Source organism: Pteropus alecto, unplaced genomic scaffold, assembly GCF_000325575.1.
Source record: "Pteropus alecto unplaced genomic scaffold, ASM32557v1 scaffold95, whole genome shotgun sequence".
NCBI lineage: Eukaryota > Metazoa > Chordata > Mammalia > Chiroptera > Pteropodidae > Pteropus > Pteropus alecto.
The window spans coordinates 11101277-11119330 of NW_006441071.1; the positions used below are offsets into that span (position 1 = coordinate 11101277).

The following is an 18054-nucleotide window of genomic DNA, read 5'->3' on the forward strand; positions in this document are numbered from 1 at the left end:
TAGGGAAGTGGCTATTAGGAGGAAGATAAATTTTGAGTGTTTTTCACTCTTGTTACTTGTTGTTGACAGACATTCTATCTGTATCTCCCTCTAAATAGAACAGCTCTATTTAGCTCAAGGTCGGGGTTGGACAGTCTGTCTTGTGTGGGAAAGAACCTCTCTAGCAGCTGCCTAAGTCTAAAAATGGATGAGAGTAGAGGGGATGCCAATTTCTAGAGGGATGGGAATGGAAGGGACCCAATGAACGGTAAGATTACCAGGGATTTAATAGTAAGGAAGGTTCAGAAAGACAGGGCCGTGCTTCTTGCGGTTCACTGTTTGAGGTGCTAGTGAAAGGGATGAGAAGCCAATTTCTGGATGGCAATTAATAAAGGAGGGTTGAGAAATTAAATGAGACAGCCTAGAGAACCATCACTGAGTGCTTCAGAACACAGACGAAGAGGGGCTGATATTCAGGGAGACCAACGCAGCACAGCAGGAAAACGCTGACACAGATAACGCTGGAGTGACTTTAGGGTGTCATTCACCTTTATGGTTTCCTAGTAAGGATGCCTGAGACATCCTTATAGACCTGCTCATCTACTCCCTCAACAGTGAAAAAAAATACCCTCATTATACAACGATGCTGCAAGGATATTAGAGTACATCGGCATCACTGGGAGGCCTGCTTAAACACAGATCGCTGGCCCCACCCCCAGAGTGTCTGCATGTCTGGGCTGGGAACATTGAATTTGCATTTCTAACAAGTTCCCAGTGATGTTGATGCTGCTGATCCAGGGATCACACTTAGAACTACTGGGTTGGAGGGTTAAAGGGTTAAATGGTGTCAATTATTCTTATTCTCTATAATGGAATTCAGGAAGTACAATGTTTTTCTCATCTATTCTTCTGTGTCAAGGGCTGAGAGAATCCTCAGGCGAGTATGATTTATAGAGCACTGTACTTTCTTGGAGGACTGGATTTCCATACTTATGCCAATGGCACAGGCCATTAAGGCTCCTAATGGATTGAGGAATTAATGAAGTATCTGGCAATGAGGCTTTGTGTATCATTAGATTCCTTAGGCATACAGCTTGGCAAAGGGCATGAAGAAATGATGAGCTGTGAAGGAGTTGGAGGTTCAAAGCACATCTTCTTTTCGTATGATTGGTAGTATGATTTTGCTTTGCCAACTTTTATGATTTTTTTCGTCGACAAACAGGCATGTAATTCCAAAACAGGCACAAGTGCTTTTTATTTTATTTGTCTTTTTCCTATCAGACAAATAAAAAGCTAATGATAAATTAGCTAATTCCTTTTTCCTTTTGCTCTTCAGACACTTCCCCCCCCGCCCCCCACTACACATAGCAAGCTAACCTTCCCGACTCAAACAGGGAATAACGTTGGACTCAATGAATGTCACTATTGTTGCAGGAAGTCAGAGATTTGAGGCTAAAAGTTTCATTTTGCTCCAAGTCTTTAATAAAGGTTTTAAACTCGTAAAATTTATGTTCTGTTCATTAGCATTCACTAAGTTAATCACTCATATGCCAATACTGGTCAGCGCTGGGGGAACACTGATATGATAATGTTCTGAGTTCTACAGCAAGGAGCTTACAATCTAGGGGAAAAAATAGATATGTAAACAACTTAGCCAGGAGGAAAGCAGAATGCAACAGCTGTCATATAAGAGCAAGATTCCAAAGAAGCAGAGAGGAATAAATTGATAACAAGAAAAATCAGTTTACCCAGGGAGCTAAAGAGTAGCTAGGGAGGGAGAGAAAAGTGAACACTGAAATCCAAGGTCCACGGTAGAATGACACTGCAGGGCTGGGGCTGCTTTTGTGAGAGGTAGCAATTAATATGCAGTCTCACGCCACCTTAGCCACACAGAATTGTTCTGATCTCAGCTGTCTCAGGATGATACGCATAGCAGACACCATGAAATGGTACAGTAAAATTCAACTCTGAATATGCATGCATCAGCTCATAATATGAAAAGCCCTTTGTCTTTCCACCTATCCCCCCAAGAAAAGTTATTTCTACACTTGAAGTTCAAAGCATTAAAATAAATGGCTCATGATGTCAAGTGTGTTGAATTAAGTCCTTATTTATGATATGTATCAGAAGCCATTTATCTCATTGCTTTTTCTTTGGTGAGATTCACCCTGCAAAAGGTGAGAAGCTAAGCAAAAGTCAAGTAGCAGGCTGAAGAGGAAAGGGTGGAGGAATGAGCTCAGCTAAGCCAAGACACAGAGCCAGAGAAGTGGGCAGAGGTGACGGGGGGGTCACGGAGAAGGCTGCACTTACTCAAAACAAAGCTAGAGATTCATTGGTGGCCCTGTGCAATGTTAAATAAGAATCACAAAAGAATTCTAGAACTGAAAAAGCCAAAGCAATTTAGACACAAAATGATAAATTAACAAATAACTTTTGAAAAGTACTAGGTCAACGGCCCAATGACATTTGGTTTCAGTTGGATCAGCATATACACCACAGGGAAGATCAACAAAGAGGAATCTTTCTGGAAAAACCCAGTACCAGAACACTGACTGGTGTTCAAAAAATATCCATGGACTGAATGAATGATTGTTTCCTTGTTATAAGTAATGTATAAGAAATGTCTTTCAGTCATTTCAATACTTATTAAATATCTTTTATATAAAGGGCATTTTGCAAAAGGAGAAAGAAGATACAAAGATGAAAGATACAATCCGTGTATTCAAGGAGCTTAAACTGGCATACAAAAATAGCTGTAACAAAAGCCTTGCAGTGGTAATCACCGTAAGATAAAATGCTAGTGGATTTGGAAGGAGAGAGAGTTGGACTGGCAGAACAAAGGTGAGGCCAGCATGTGCATTCAGCTGGTTACCTACCTCAAACCCAGCACTTCCACCAAGAAGATCTAGAAGAGGGGCTATAGAGAATGAACTTCATGACAGCCACTCAGGGACACCAAATACAGGATAAGGAAGCAGTTATGATTCTGCTTGGATAGCTCGGGTTACATGGCAGGAGAGCTCAGGCAGGTGATTTGTGTACCACTCTGAAGTGAGGGTCACAAGTCACCAAGTCCAGGTACTGCTGGGTCAGTTCCATTAAGCTGGCTCCTGAGAACTCATAATAAAGTAAAAATGGGGTTTCTCCAAAGTCAGCAGTTTCCTTAGGGCTACATGCAATGCTTCAGGTACCAGGTCAGACACTGCCTTGGAGAGTGTTGGGGACATGCTGCACACTGGCTGAGCCTGCAGCAGTGGGGACATAGAGTCTGCCACATGGCTCAGAGAAGCTGCCCAACAGGGTTTTAGAGGACTAGGGAAGCCAGCGAGAGCAGGTGGACTTTGAGCTCGTCTTGAAGAACTAGCAGGTTTCAGCCAGCGTACATGTGGTGGGGTGGATGAGAAAGGACATTCCAGGGGGATGTAATGAAGCTCAGATGTGGGAAATCATGAGGCAAAATTAAGATAAGGGTGAGCGCAGCTAAGGATTGACAGCTTGAAAGGCAAGATCTCAGATCTGAGTATCCTGACACAAACCTCACTTTCACTTGCCAAAGTGAAAGAATAATGATGGCTTAGTAGTAGCAGCTAATTTTTAGATGGAAAATAGGACTATTACTTTATTACAATTTTCTGAGTGGCTTAGGTTTAAACCTCAGGCTACCAAGTAACTCTCCAGAGGGGACCACTCAGAAAAACAGAATGACTTTTGGCTAAGAATGCCTACTGGTTAGGCACGTCTCCTTGCTTGTCCATCTTTTGCTCCTTTGGAGTTGGACAAATTCTATTCATCTTGTTATCAAAAGCATCTGGCACAGTCTACAAACTAAATATCTGGGGAGTACCTTGACCAGACCGACTTTCCTCTTGTCTTCCCGACATGGACAGAATTTCATAGTAGTTAAAGCGTGGACTGGGAAGTCAGACCTGATTTTGAATTCTAGCTCAGTGAAGGCACAGGGCAAGGCATAGGAACAGCAAAAATAACATGGTCAGAACAAACAGAAGTAAAGGGGTGAGAAGGGCATGAGAGAAACAAGCTAGCCTCTGAACACCTGCTTCCTGCCCTCCTTTCCTACACTCACACTCCCTCAGCAGAAAACAGAGCTTCCCCTGTGCCTTACTACCTGGGCCGTCAGAAAACTCAGACATAAAAGCAGCATTTGTAAATAATTAAACATTAAAGGCAACATCATAATCTCATGTTGAAAGGGGCATCTTACTAATAGCGTATAGCAGCATTTGCTGAATCACAAAATAGCTAATGTTATCTATGCTGAGAAAAATCAATTGCTTTTCATTTCTACTTTTCTAACAGCCTGTTTGGGTTCCATCATTCGTTCCAAGTTTATTTCAGATTTAAAGGGTGAAGGGGGCATACAATTACAGCATATAGAGAGCTTTAAAACAAATATTATTCTGAGTACTTATTGTCACTCAACATCTTTTAGCTGATGGGCAGGGAAAACAAGCCTCCTAAACCACAAAATAAACATTCTCTAAGTACTTGTGTATTTGCATTTTTATTTCTTAATATTAAAGGGCACCTGTTACCTAGAGGAAATTTCATTATTTGAAATTATTGTTTACGAGAGATAAAACAGAAATTCTTACTCTCCCTGAATAAAGCATTTAATTAAACTCAGAATTACTGAATTATTTACTTAAATACAGGCACTCTGTCCCTTTTGGTACAAGTAGGCCCTGCTAAAGTCACTGATGTGTGGGCTCTCTATCCCACAAAAAATCTACTGAGATTTGGGAAGTTACTTAGGAGGATTTCTAAACTATTTTTTCAGCTCTCTTGGAATTAATGTTAGAAATGATAATATTTCAATCACTTAATTCTCAGTGTTAAATTTAAAAAGACAATTTCTCTGTTTAACACAATTTAGGAAGACTGGCTTACAAGCTTTCTACCGCTCCAAAGACAGGCAAAAATATACATATATTTATTATGCATATCAGATCTGATTTGCTATTGGCATTATCAAATCATGGATTAGGACATATTTCTATTTATTTCTGGCCTTGAGCCTGAAGCGCTAAACATATCTGACCAAAAACAGAGAATAAATCAAAAATAAAGACTAATTATCCATTGAAATATTTGTTTTGAGATTGTGCAAATATCCAACCCATGAAAGCTGCGGTGTTGTTTTGTCCAATGTTTTTTTAGACAGGTGTGTACGCTTTCTCAAAGCCCTGTTTTTAGTATATTTACTGAAATTGCATTCATTGGTGAAGTCTGGGACTGAACAGGAAAGGCATTTACCATTCACTAATCTGCAATGAAGGAATAGGGACTCGCGAGCCAGGTTTTAAGCACCTCTCTTATCCAACTTCCCACAGGCATTTTTTAACAGTTTAAATGAACATTTATATACATGCCTACTGCATATACTTATCTTGGTGGATGGTACTTATTTGAGTAGCTGGGAAAAGGAAAAATAAAGAGATATCATTTTTCTTTGATAACTACACAAGCTGCTATGCTGGGGCTTCCTGTTCCGAACACCAAAAGCTGTCCCAAGGCCCTTGAATACACCTGACCCTTATTAGAAACTGTCACCCATGAATTCTTCTGCCTGTGGCCTGCCCCAGCCTCTTTGCTTCTTGATTTTCAATTATGCCAGCAGCAGACCACATTGAGAAAATTTATGCTCAAGTTAAAATACTCCGACATCATGTCTCCAAATAAAACTGAGGAAGCAGTGATGAAAAGCTATAAAGTCAATGCAGAGCAGACATGTCCTAGGTGACCTTTCAGAGGAAGAACCTCTCTGGTGGAGACAACTGTGGCCCTGAGAAGCACTAACTCAGGGTACAGTCCCCTTTGTGAACACAGGCCGTCCTGTCCAGAGTCCATCCCTTCTCCTGCAGCCCTGACCACCGCACCTTGCTCTGTTCAGGTTTCTAAGGCGGTTGCTTCAGGAGAAAAGAATCACCTCGCAATGAGTCTAGGGACTATCTTCTAGATAAGTCAAATTTGGGGTTTCCAATCTTAAGTGGCCTTTATGGTCACTTAGAAATTCTTTTTTATCTTTACTAATTTAGGACATGGACAAAAGGTGGTAAAATGGGCTCTGGTCAAAGGTTTGGAAGAGAATCCTAACGCCATCCCCACTGTGGCCTTGCTCTGCATTACCAGTCAGGATACTGCTTCTGGGTTATTTAGCTGGACTTCCTTTGAAGACTATAAGATGGTCACTATTTTTTCAATGATTTATTTTGTGGATAATTTCTCCAAGCTTAGTTGCCACACTGGCCAGCCAAGTAAAGATGACAACAGCAACTACTCCTCATGAAGCTGTTCTTAGTGTTAAAAGAAATAACACACAAGAGGTTTCACACAGTACATGAGAAGTAATAAGAGCTAAGCAATGTTGCCCTATCTATTCCAAAATCTGATCAGTCTCCAACCCCAGCCCAACTCCTCATATTCTAAAGACAAGTGAGCCTCTTCCTTCACCCAGATAACAGGGACGATGGGGCATGAAATTCCTCAACTGCCCTGACCTCCTTGCCACCTTCAGATCCACAGACAATTCCAAAATACTTATGCTCATAATTACTCAGAAATTATGTAACTATGAATTTTGCCACACCTTGGTATTTAATGCACTAATAGAAAAGCTCATTATCATACAATAAATTAATTTTTAACATGTTTTAATAACTGCATTTCAATATTATTTCCTTTGTAATTATGTGAATTTTATTTTAAATATTTAAAAACATTTTTCTGAAAAGAGATCTACAGTCTTTACCAAAAACTGCCAAAGGGGGTCCATGAAACAAGAGTTAAGAACCTCGATGCGAAACAATTAAAAATGTCTACAATCACTATGAACACAGAGATTACAACCATGCACACATATGAACGCAGGTTTCAATTAAGAACAACAAAAAAAAAATTGAAAAACATTATGTTTATATGAGTCGAATCTCCAGTTTTTTTTTTTTAAGGTTGTCATTTTATTGCTTTTACAATAATAATAAGATAGGACATAAACCATGACAGAGTTAGACCTTTCCCCCCCTCTCCTGTCATTTCAGAATCAGAACGGGCAGATCTGCTCCCACAAGAACCAAAGACACGATGTATTACCCTCAGTTTCCCTGCCGTTGGAACGAGCCATGAACAGGTCATAAAAAGGTGTAGCTCCAAAAGAGGAGCAAGGTAATTCCAGACATGCAGATTTTCTTCACGAAAATAACGATACATTATCTACAGTGTTTTCTGTCATGAAAAACTGGTTGACCACCTTCAAAGAGACATTCAACTAGTCCAGCAATTAATTCTTCAGCCAAAGTGTGAGAACATTAACTTTTTCTAAAAGTTCCTTTCTATTAAAAGTAAATATTTTTCAGATGCTAGGCCACATCTGACTTATTCTTGGCATGGCTTTTATAATGAGCTTTTCATTCTCCCTCTATTTCTTAATGGAATTTTCTCAATATTTAAAAATTCCATTTCTGTGAGATCTTTTCAAACAGAATAGTGAATTACCCAAGCAGATGTGTGAAAAAAATATGTTCATACTCTGAGAGACATTTACTGCTTATATTATGGCTCGTTGGCAATCATAAAACTAAAATGTGATCTTCTATCATCCACATCACTTTTTTAAAAGATGAAGATAATCCAGTTCATCCTGAAATTCACACACCTTTAATATCTCTCATGTGTATGCCTATGTATAAAGAGTGAGGCCCTTAGATGTTCCATGCATTGGGAAGTCCATCTAGCTTCAGAGTAGTAAAACATAAACTGCTTTGATTTAAGTGTACGTACATGTATATTTTAGTGCTGCAGTACGAGTCTTAAGTGGTACTTTTCAATGGTAAATTACAAAGAAAAAACATTATCCTTTGGAATCCTCTTCAAATGGCCCTTGTCAGATTAATGCAAAAGAAGAGTTCAAGCCCTCTAGTTTTTTGTTGTTGTTGTTACACTGTTGTTGTTGTTGTTGTTATTGTTATAAAGGTAAGATTTGGGGCTCATAATGTCTGCTGGTATCTGAGCAATTTTGGGGCTAACACTACCTGCCAGGGTAGAAGCACTGAAGGAGACTGCAATGTGAGGTCCAGCTCTCCCACTAAAGAGCAGGGTGCCTGGGTAAGTGTTCCCATGTGCCTCTGAGCCTCAGTTTCTACAGCTGTACTTCGCAGGATCACTGTGGGAGTTAATGAGATAATGGATGCAGAAGTGCTCTCTAAACATAAAAGGCTTTACAAGCATGGCTATTGTAAAAGATAAGGACAACAGAAAAAAACAGCACAATGTGATAATACAACAGTTCCTTCAGGTTGCCAAAGCAAAAGGCACAAGAGCTTAGGTATACAAATGGAGCAGAAAAACAGATCACTGTGGTTATCAGGGGAGTATACCACCAACAGATAAAAGGAGTATAATTTTTAAAGAAACATTCCCAAAACTGTGGGGCAGCACTTACTGAACATGTCTGAAGCCCTGTGCCTGGACAAGCATCCAAACCTTTCTCAAATGAGTCTATACAAAGTTCCTTGTTCAGCATCACTCAGTGCCATGTGGTTATTTTTTCCTGACAGGCAGATGCGTTCATTCTTCAATCCCAGCTTCCCATTTCGATGGCAGGTGTGATGACCACAGCTTAACTCTTTTCACCAGTGCATGTTTTTCAGGTTTATTTTTATGATGAGAGGGGGAAAAATCTCTTTAACAGATTCAGGGTTTTTATCTAGTTTTTTGAAGCAATTTCTTCATTCTTTATGCCCCAGCCATGTTTAGTAAAATATTTTATCGATCAGGGTCACTAAAATCACGTATCCATCTAGCACTCACCAAAATATAAGACACTAGAGATATTTGGGCTCACAAACCATTCTTAAAGTATGGGGATCATGTATTTCTGATTTCTTCTAAAAGGAAAAACTCTTTAAATAATTTTAAGTAATTTTTTGGTTTAAAAAAACATCTGTACAGTGGGATGGAAAAATTATTCTATTACTAGACTTGTGTTAAGTTGGACAAAATGTCACACAGAGTCTTCCTATCTCTCTCAAGTGAATTCAGACTTAATTTTGAACCAGTATTAGGTTAAAGCCATTCCTACTATGAAAGTGACACACGAAAAGTTTCCATCGAAAACCATCTGAGAACCCCCAGGGGAGAAAGAGTCACCTGTTCAGGTTCACTTGAAATATTCATGAACTCAGCAGAGGATCAGATTAAAAATAGAGCCCCAAAGCAGTAGAGGATTTTGGTTTTTTCCCCAGGTTTTAGGCTTTTTGATAGTCTTTTCACAACTCAGCCCACCTGCTCAAAAAATGCTTCTTTGCCCTGCCAGGATTATATTTTATCTTGCAAAGTTTTACCTAATGAACAAGAACAAGATGTATAATTAATTCTTCCTCTTGCAGGTAAAGTATAGTTATCAATAGCCATATATGAAAAATCATTACAGTAGGCTGATATTGTGCTGTGTGCCTGTTTTTTGAAAGTGATAATTGTACATACTGGATATATATCATGGAAACATAAACCCTTACAACATCAAAGAAAAATATGATTAAAAAGTTATATCTGTTGGAGGGAAAGGGGATACACCACCATCTCAAAGTCAAGTGAAATGATGCTATTGTTTTGACTGGTCCACTGTACTAAACCTTCTGTGGGAAGGTGGAATGGTGCATCATAAAAAAATATATCTAGCTCATTCCAAAGCCATTCATTCGACCACAACGGACACTAATGTAATGGAAGCTTAGACCTTCTGAAAACATTTTAAACCTGATCAAATTAAAGGCAGCACCGGAGGGATTATTTTTCTTAGCAAGAATCCACAAGCAATCTACTTGACTAGAAGAAAAAATGCAAAGAAATCCTTTATCACAAAATAGTTTCCCCAAATCTTTCCACCAATGAACCTTCCATCCATCCAAGAATGCCTATCCTCTCTGCTGATAACAAGCTGTGGAGATAAATATTTTATTTTTTTCTATAAAACCTCAAATGATGTTTTCAAATAAAATAAAAATACGACACACCACTGTCAAAAAATAGTCCTAGAAGAGGTAAATGTCATTTTAAAGGCTATGTGTTAAAATATTTAGGAGAAAGAATCTACTTGTCAAGTGCCTACAGAAAGCTCCAAAGAGGTTATAAGTGCATCTATCAAATTTTCATCTACCTTGGGGCTGACCTACTGGGCAAGCCATAGAAAGCCTGGCCTTGTGTAATGAGGGAGTTGGAGGTTTAAAGTTCTGGATAATAACAGGGTCATGATTAAGAACAAAAATGGGGCGTAAGAGAGACTCTGCAATGATTCTGTACTGAAGGCATACTGGCAATAGGTGGCAAGAAGCTGCATTCTGCTTTAAGCCACAGTTCAAACTAAAGAATTGAAGACATCAGATGGATCACCAAACACACTTGAGAGAATTCTGACCACTCACTTCAAATCTAGCAAAGTACTATCCTTCAAATATTAGCCAAAAAAAAAAAAAAAAAAAAAGCCAAGCTAGCAAATCAAGGGAAGGATTTTTTTTTTTTTTTTAAGTCTAATTTAAATGGCTTCCATGCCTTACCCTTTGGGAATTATATTCAGTAACTTTTTTTTAACAAGGAAAATTTGGTTTTAAGGAGCTTATGGGAACATTTAACTTGGACTGGAAAGGTTATTTGCTCAGTGTTAGGCTAAAAGCCAAAATCCACTTTTAGCCAGAAATGATTTTAATATTATACCTCACAAGAGTATTGTGTCATGTGAGCAGGCAGGAGCGATAAGCAGTGTAGTAAAGTTATGACTTCCCCCAAAGACTCATTAAAATGTATTATTAAGTAGAAAAAAGTTCAGAAATTCCAAAAGGAAACCGTCTGTCCTATCTCAGAAACAGTTAAAATGCTTTCCAACTTATCACTTCTTTTGCTCTGCCTTCTCTACAAATACACTAAGTAAATACTGTGAAGAACTCGATCCTGATGCAAAAGAGGATGAAAATGCCTTCAAGTTGTATATCACTATGATTCTTTGTATATAATTTTTTCCTTTAAATATGCCAAGGAGGAATATATGACAAATTCAAGTGACTGTAAAAAATAATAGACCTGTGAGGATTTCATGATTTTTAAAAATTATTCAATGCACAAAATACATTAAAATACGTAAAATTAGAAACATCTTAAAGAAAAATATTAACTTTTTTACAATTTTAATGCTTATAATTCTAAATTTTAATAACTCCAACATTTTTCTTCTTCCTTTGTTTTGGTTTTTAACTTGTGTCAAATATTTTCCTCTTCATCAATTCTTGAAAATTTTCTCCCACTTCTTCAATTAAAACAAAAAATGTAATGACTTCATTGAAGTAAAGCAAATGTGCTTTAGAAAGCTCAACCAAATATCGACTTTCTTACCCAATCCTGCAAGAATGTGAAAGCACATTTGCAAAGGCATTCCCAGCTGCTATAGAAACGGCATTCTTTTTTTTCATAGTAACAGTACTCTGGCTGAGGACTGCTGGCACACAAGCTCCCAATCGGAGACCACTGACAGCTTGCAGAGTGGACAGATGAGGCGTAGAAAATATTTTAAATTAGTTCATTTATCTTGTTGAGACACAGGAAATGGCAACGAATTTCTCACATAAAAGAAAAAAGAAAGACAATGCACCCCTAGCGATGTGTAGCAAATTTAGTCCATTAAGTCAAACTCTTCAGACTATTTCATAGCACCTAATAATAGCCACATGTCATATCCTGCGGGATTTTTTAATAATCGAAAGATCCAGAAGGATAGCTAGAAATCACTGACTGCTTCTGATATTTTGATGGAGTCAAATTTTGGAAGCCAAATAGTTCTGAAAGAATGTTTTCTGGGGGGTTTGTTTTTTTGTTTTTTTGGTTTTTTTTGACTGATCCCAAGTAGATCTTGAGCCAATATTAATCTTGAAAGATAAGTCTAGAAAACTGCAATAAAGAACTGAAAGGTCTTAAAGAAGAGCTCAAAAATGCTCCATTTTAGGATGAGCTAGGCAAAGATCATTTATGGAGAGGATGTGAACCTCCTCTAAAAGCAAATAGACAAAATGGCCTTTGTTCTAGGTCCCCATTCCACAGATGACACCCCAGAAACTTTTGGCTTCATGGTTCCTTCCCACCTGAGTGTCCGCCACTGCCCCACTTTACAGAACTTCCTGCGTCCTTCCCAGGAGGAGAGAGCAGACACTTCAGGCCTGGAAGGAGAAGCAAGTGGACACAGGGGGCCAAACACTGGTCCCAGGATTGTCTGGTTTAGTGTCACTGCAAATCAGGGAATCATGTTAAAAATAAGGTCCCAACCACCCTGCCCCAAAGTAGAACTTCTGATTCATAAGTCTGAACAGAAGCCCAGAAATCTGTATTTTTAAAATGCACTACCAAGCCAAATTTGGAAATCACCGTGGCATCCCAAACTAGCATCCTTCAAGAACTAGATGGATACAGAATTTTGAAAATCTATATACTCCCTTACACAATTTTAAGGAGACATAAAATTTCTCATAACTTGAAATAATTGTGAAAGTTATAATTCTTATGTATTAAGTATTGACAATGAGAAATAAAAAAACATATCTCTAAATGCCCTGGTGATTTGATGCCTTCATTACCCACTTAAAAAAATTAAAGAACAAGCTGTTCTTTAACAGTTTTTATAGCATTCCTTATTCACTTTCCCCAAAGAATTTTATCTGAACATACTTTTATGCTCAAAATTCTTTTATCAATCACTCTACCATGATCCCCTGTATATCAAAAAATATGCATATTCGGTTGAAATTTCATTGCTTTTAAATTCAGATAACAAGGATCAAAGTTAAAAAATCTTCTGATTTGAATGATAATTATACTTATTTTCAGTTTACAACTGGTCAAAGCTACAATATTGGTAATTATTAAAGTAAAAAAGTAAATTTTCATTGGAAATGTATGACTTAACTGAATAAAGATTTTTAAAATTATTTTACATAAATATGAGTATATATGTCTCTAGAATGAGAGGTTTTGGTGTCATTTAAATTATATATATTTTAAAAGCATTCACATTAATAAGCGGATAAGACTGAAGTAGTTTTGTTGCAGCAATGTCTCTCATTCTTTTGAATATTTTCCAAGTTATATGCCTAAATGCAAAGCGGCCACCATCCAAACGACCAGCTGACATCTTTGGGGTACTCTTTCAGTTTTGTCAAAAGTAAAGGAGTCAACTTTAAAGGAATTGCACATAAATACTTTCATTATCTTACAACCATTTTTTCGTTTTCAACTTTACTAAGACCAACATTTTATATCGTTCCGCTGTTTAGTATGCCATAGGTCTTCCAATGCAGAGCAGGTACCAAAGTAAGATTAGAGACAGATGAGGGTCAAGTGGGAGACTGTGAGGGGGAGGAAGAGGAAGCACTGTAGACTGCAGGCCTGCTCTCAGGAAGATCAACCTTAGGGAAAAGTATGAATTATCCTTGTACCCGTCCTTACAAAGGTTCCCAGGCGTGCACCACTTCTAAGGTGACTGCCAGATTTTGGATCCTGCAGGCCACGAACTCAGAGGTCTTCTCATGGCAGCTACAGATTTGTCCAAGGTGAAGAGCACTCAGACAGGAGAGAGGGCTGACCAGGGCGGTGCCCAGAACAGTAATTACTTCCCGAGGCAGTGTGGCAGGGTAGGGCAGGGAGGCACTGGAACTGAGGAAGAGGGTGGACGCCTTTCTCCCATCTAAGTGCTAACCAGGCCCGACCCTGCTTAGCTTCCGAGATCAGATGAGATTGGGCGCATTCAGGATGGTATGGCCGTAGACTGGATGCCTTTCTTAGACCAGCTTGTTCCCAAGTGGACTCTCCTGACTCTCCTGTCTCCCCCAGCCTCACCTTTCCATAAAGATTCCATTGCGAAACACAGCACGAAATGTGGATAATTATTCCCCTCGGTGACAGAAGGCATATTTACTCAATCAACAGATTACTAACTATTCTGATGCCCGTGTTACAGCAATGAATGTAACTAAGACCCAATTCAGAGATTAGGGCCAGTGGAGTTTTAAAATACAGAAATACTCACCAATTTTTAAAACTTTCCTGCTTGCTTCTGGGATTCAAATGTACTAGGGATAAATAATTTTTTTTTAATGAAAAATAGTAAGAGAAAGAGAAAGAAAAAAACAAAACTAAGTTCCTCTACTGCATGCTCCATTCACTTTAGGAAGAGTTAACGTATAAGCCCAGTGGGGAGCACCATTTTCTATAAATGCTAAAATTATCTCACCATGCAGTCTAAGAAGAAAACTACAACAGGAAAAAAAACTTTAAAAAGCCCACACTCCTATGAACGGAGGAGGGGTGCGGGACCGTAACCCTAACTCTGCCTTTCTGCGTCTAGTAAGGAGCTTTCACTACGGTGCCATCCTCAAGCAAAAGTAAATGTCAGCCCAGAGCTGCTGAGGGTCAGCCACCATGACCCCATATTTTACAGTGTAAAGGTCGGGTTAAACAACAGACCAGAAAGAGCCTATTTCCCCGCTCCTTTTGGTTGTTCCTCTTAGTTCTCCCTAAACAACTATAGTTTATTAGAAATAACTTTCAGTACTATTTCACTGGCTCTTTGAAATAAAGAAGAGAAAAGGCAAGGAAAATCCTAGAATAAGAATTTTGAAACTGAAAGGATCATTTATCTTAGAAATGAGGAAACTGAGGCCTGAAGAAGATAACTGTTTGCCCAGTCACAGAGCCCCAGCTGAGACACCCCTAGAGGCCATCACTCTCTCCCCGGGTGCACTGTTCTAGGGCTCCTTCCTCGGTCTAGGGGGCCTCCGCCCCTCTGATGCTCCTGCCCCACTGGCTTCTTTCAGTTCTCTGCAGTGTCTAGCTCCTTCCTACCTCAGGGTCCTTAAATACACCACTCCCTGTACCTGGTTAACTTCCCCGCCATCCCTACCTTCACCTTGGCTATACCTACTCATCTTTTAGTTCTTAAATGTTATTCCTTAAGGATCATCCATTTATGACCCTCCAAATTAGGTTAGTGTCCTTGTTGGTCATTCTCATGGCACTACGCCTCTTCATAATCATTTTTTAATGTGTCTCTTTTCCTAGACCTATTAGCTTCAACAACGTTGGAACCCATATATTCTCACTCATTCTTATAAGCCCTTATGTACATGCCCTTATAAGCAAATACTCAGGACCTGGAATAGTGTATGTACTCATTAAATATTTACTGATAAATTTAATAAATATTTACAACATATCAACTGCTCTGAGGGTATTAACTCATACTATACATTTAATCCTCTAAACTCTGTGAGATAGACAATATAATATTCCCATTCTACAGATGAAGAAACTGAGGCACAGAGCAGTTCAGAAACTTCAACAAGATCACACAGCTCATAAGTGAAAGTGTTGTTTAGAATCTACACAATGTGGCACTGGATATCATTTATGGTAGACCTGCATGAAGACATAATCAGTGCTTGGAACAATTATTAAAAATGCCTGTGAATATACTGGGCCAGATTATAGGGTACTACGTGACATTTCCAAAAGCATATGATAACGGATTTATATTAATCATCTTTCATATTCTAGTACTAATAATCTCCAAAACCTCAGTGCTAACACCACGAAATGTTTATTTCTCACTCATGTTGAATGCTGGTTGTGACTTTGCTCTAGGTGTTCTTTAATCTGGGTCTCGGGCTGAGGCAGCAGCCCTCTCTGAACCATGCCATTCTCACAGATGGGAAAACAGAGAGATGGTGGCACCATGCAGTGGCTCCTAAAGCTTTGGCTTAGTGGCAGCACAGGTCATTACCACTCACATTAAATTAAAAGCCCCAAGCTCATTATTTTCTTTCCCAAGTTCCCCAGTGGATTAGAAGCAACCAAGTAACTCCATTAAACTTCTTAGTTTCACTAAAATGTTCTATGGCAGCAAGTACTTGGGCTCTTAGAGCCTTGTCTTCTCTAGGCACTTGATTATAGGGATCTAAAGGTAATAACTTGGGTCACTCTTTGCCACTGCATACCATAGGCTATCAGTTAAATCTTTCCTACAATTCTCCATAGCTTTTTAGTCCTGCCTCTATATAATGCTTTTAACCCAATCGATTTTCTCCCAAATGAAAAACCCCTTGAGGAACTGGACCCAAATCCTCGTAGAGGTACAGTGAATAGAACTCTCCTATCTTTCCTTTGAGGGAAAGAATGATACGGAAGGAACATAATCTGTCCCACAATTTTAATATTTAAATTATATCATCTTGTCTCATAAAGAACTTAACTTCCATTTGCCTCAGGCACTTTACATGCAATGATTCATGATTCCTTAAATCTCTGGATGTTAGATATGATTACCTCATTTTACAGGTACCAATAGTATTAGATATCTAGAGACTAAATTTCTGGCTTAAAGTTTCATAGCCAGCAGCAGAACTGGGACAAGATCCCTTCTGGTGTTCTGCCCTTTGCAAAGAAATGTTAACCTCGGCTCTCTGATGATCGTGAGCTAAAGTTAAGACTTAGCCAAAATACATTATCATCAACCCCTCTCCCCTGACATACAAAAATGCATACGTCTACACATACTAAATATGTATATTTTATATGTGTGTTTTATATAAATACACACACACACAAACACATGCACAAAACACTGACTTAGAATCGGGGTAGGGGGTCCTGAAATACTGAGTACATGCAGGCTTGTGAAAGGAGAGAACTCTATTTATGTGATAAATACTTAAATACTGTGCACACTTCTTCATGCAAACAGACAACCAAGAACTGCAGGTCTCATCTCTGCTTGGGACTGAATCCTCCTGACAATGTCTAGGAACATAAACATTAAATAAAGGTCCTTCATGTTTGGTGCTATATTTTATCATTTCTCCTAAATCTGACAATTTCCTTTGATTGCATACAACTTGATCATTCATTCTGTTGAGCAATACATATAAGTTCCATTGTCAGCTCTGTTTTGCTACTACACATGCTTGACAAAATTGCCTGTTTCATTTTTTTATTCCCTGTAGATCCTCCTGCCCTCAAGGAAGTAATTCCAAAGCAGCGTGAGATCTAGAGCCGAGCATGACAACTCAGTAGTCTTGAGATGAAGTGTCAAGTCAGCAGACAATGCTGGCTGCAGGAGCGAAGCAGATTCTCACAGGGAAAGGACTGCCTGCAGTCCTCTGGAAGCACCCTGGGACTCACAGGCAGAAAGCAGTCACAGCTCTCCTTCTGCAAATGGCTACACAAGAAGCACTCTCCCTTCCATCACCACTCTCAGAGAGGGCTGGAACTGCAAGGCTCTGGAAGATCCGGCGAGGGACTGAGGAGTTACTCTAAATGGGATGCCTTTGCCTGTAGTGTCTTATCTCGATGACAGTATATCAGTGACAATGCCTGACTGGGTTCTCCTCCTCATTCCTCCTGAATCTCACCTGCTAGAGATCCTGAAATGAAAGTTGGGTGAGCACACAGTATCCCTAACGGAATGCTGGTCCGAGTCCCTCTGTGCCTTCTAGTGGGCGAGGCTGGACAGAAACCTTGTAACTGATATATTCATTCATCATTTAAACCTTCCCAGAGTAAGGGCTCAGGTCCTATCTCAGGCTCTAGTGATGCAAAGATGAAAAGGGAATGGTTTCTGCCCTGGAGGAATGACAAAATCTCCAGGGAAGGGGGCCTCAGGAGTACTTCTTTGATGGCTCCACTGTCAGAGCCACCATGAGGCCATTCACAGGGACACAGGCCGGGCCAAGTAGAAGGCACCTGATGTCTATCCACCTAAATACCTTCCTAAAACATCCTTAAGCCAGCAATTAGCTCTTTAGAATCCTGCTGTCAAACAACTTCTATAGAAGTGCAAGAAATTCCAGATGTTCATCCTGTCCCTTGAGTTTCTGAGGTAATGTGTCATTCCCTACCAGTACCTCATCTGCCTTCTACTGTTGGCCCCTGTGAACTCATCTCCAGGGCTTTAGACACTTGTCTTATAGACACTTGAAACCCAAAGGATTGCTTCCATCAACAGGAAGAAGTCTGTCTTCACACTCT

General features: G+C 39.3%; 1 protein-coding gene across 4 annotated transcripts in view; it reads right to left on the reverse strand.

Annotated features, from left to right (window-relative positions):
• KDM4C (lysine demethylase 4C) overlaps window positions 1-18054 on the reverse strand; it is a 336400-nt gene that overhangs the window by 62860 nt on the left and 255486 nt on the right. The gene's annotated exons all lie outside the window — the stretch shown is intronic.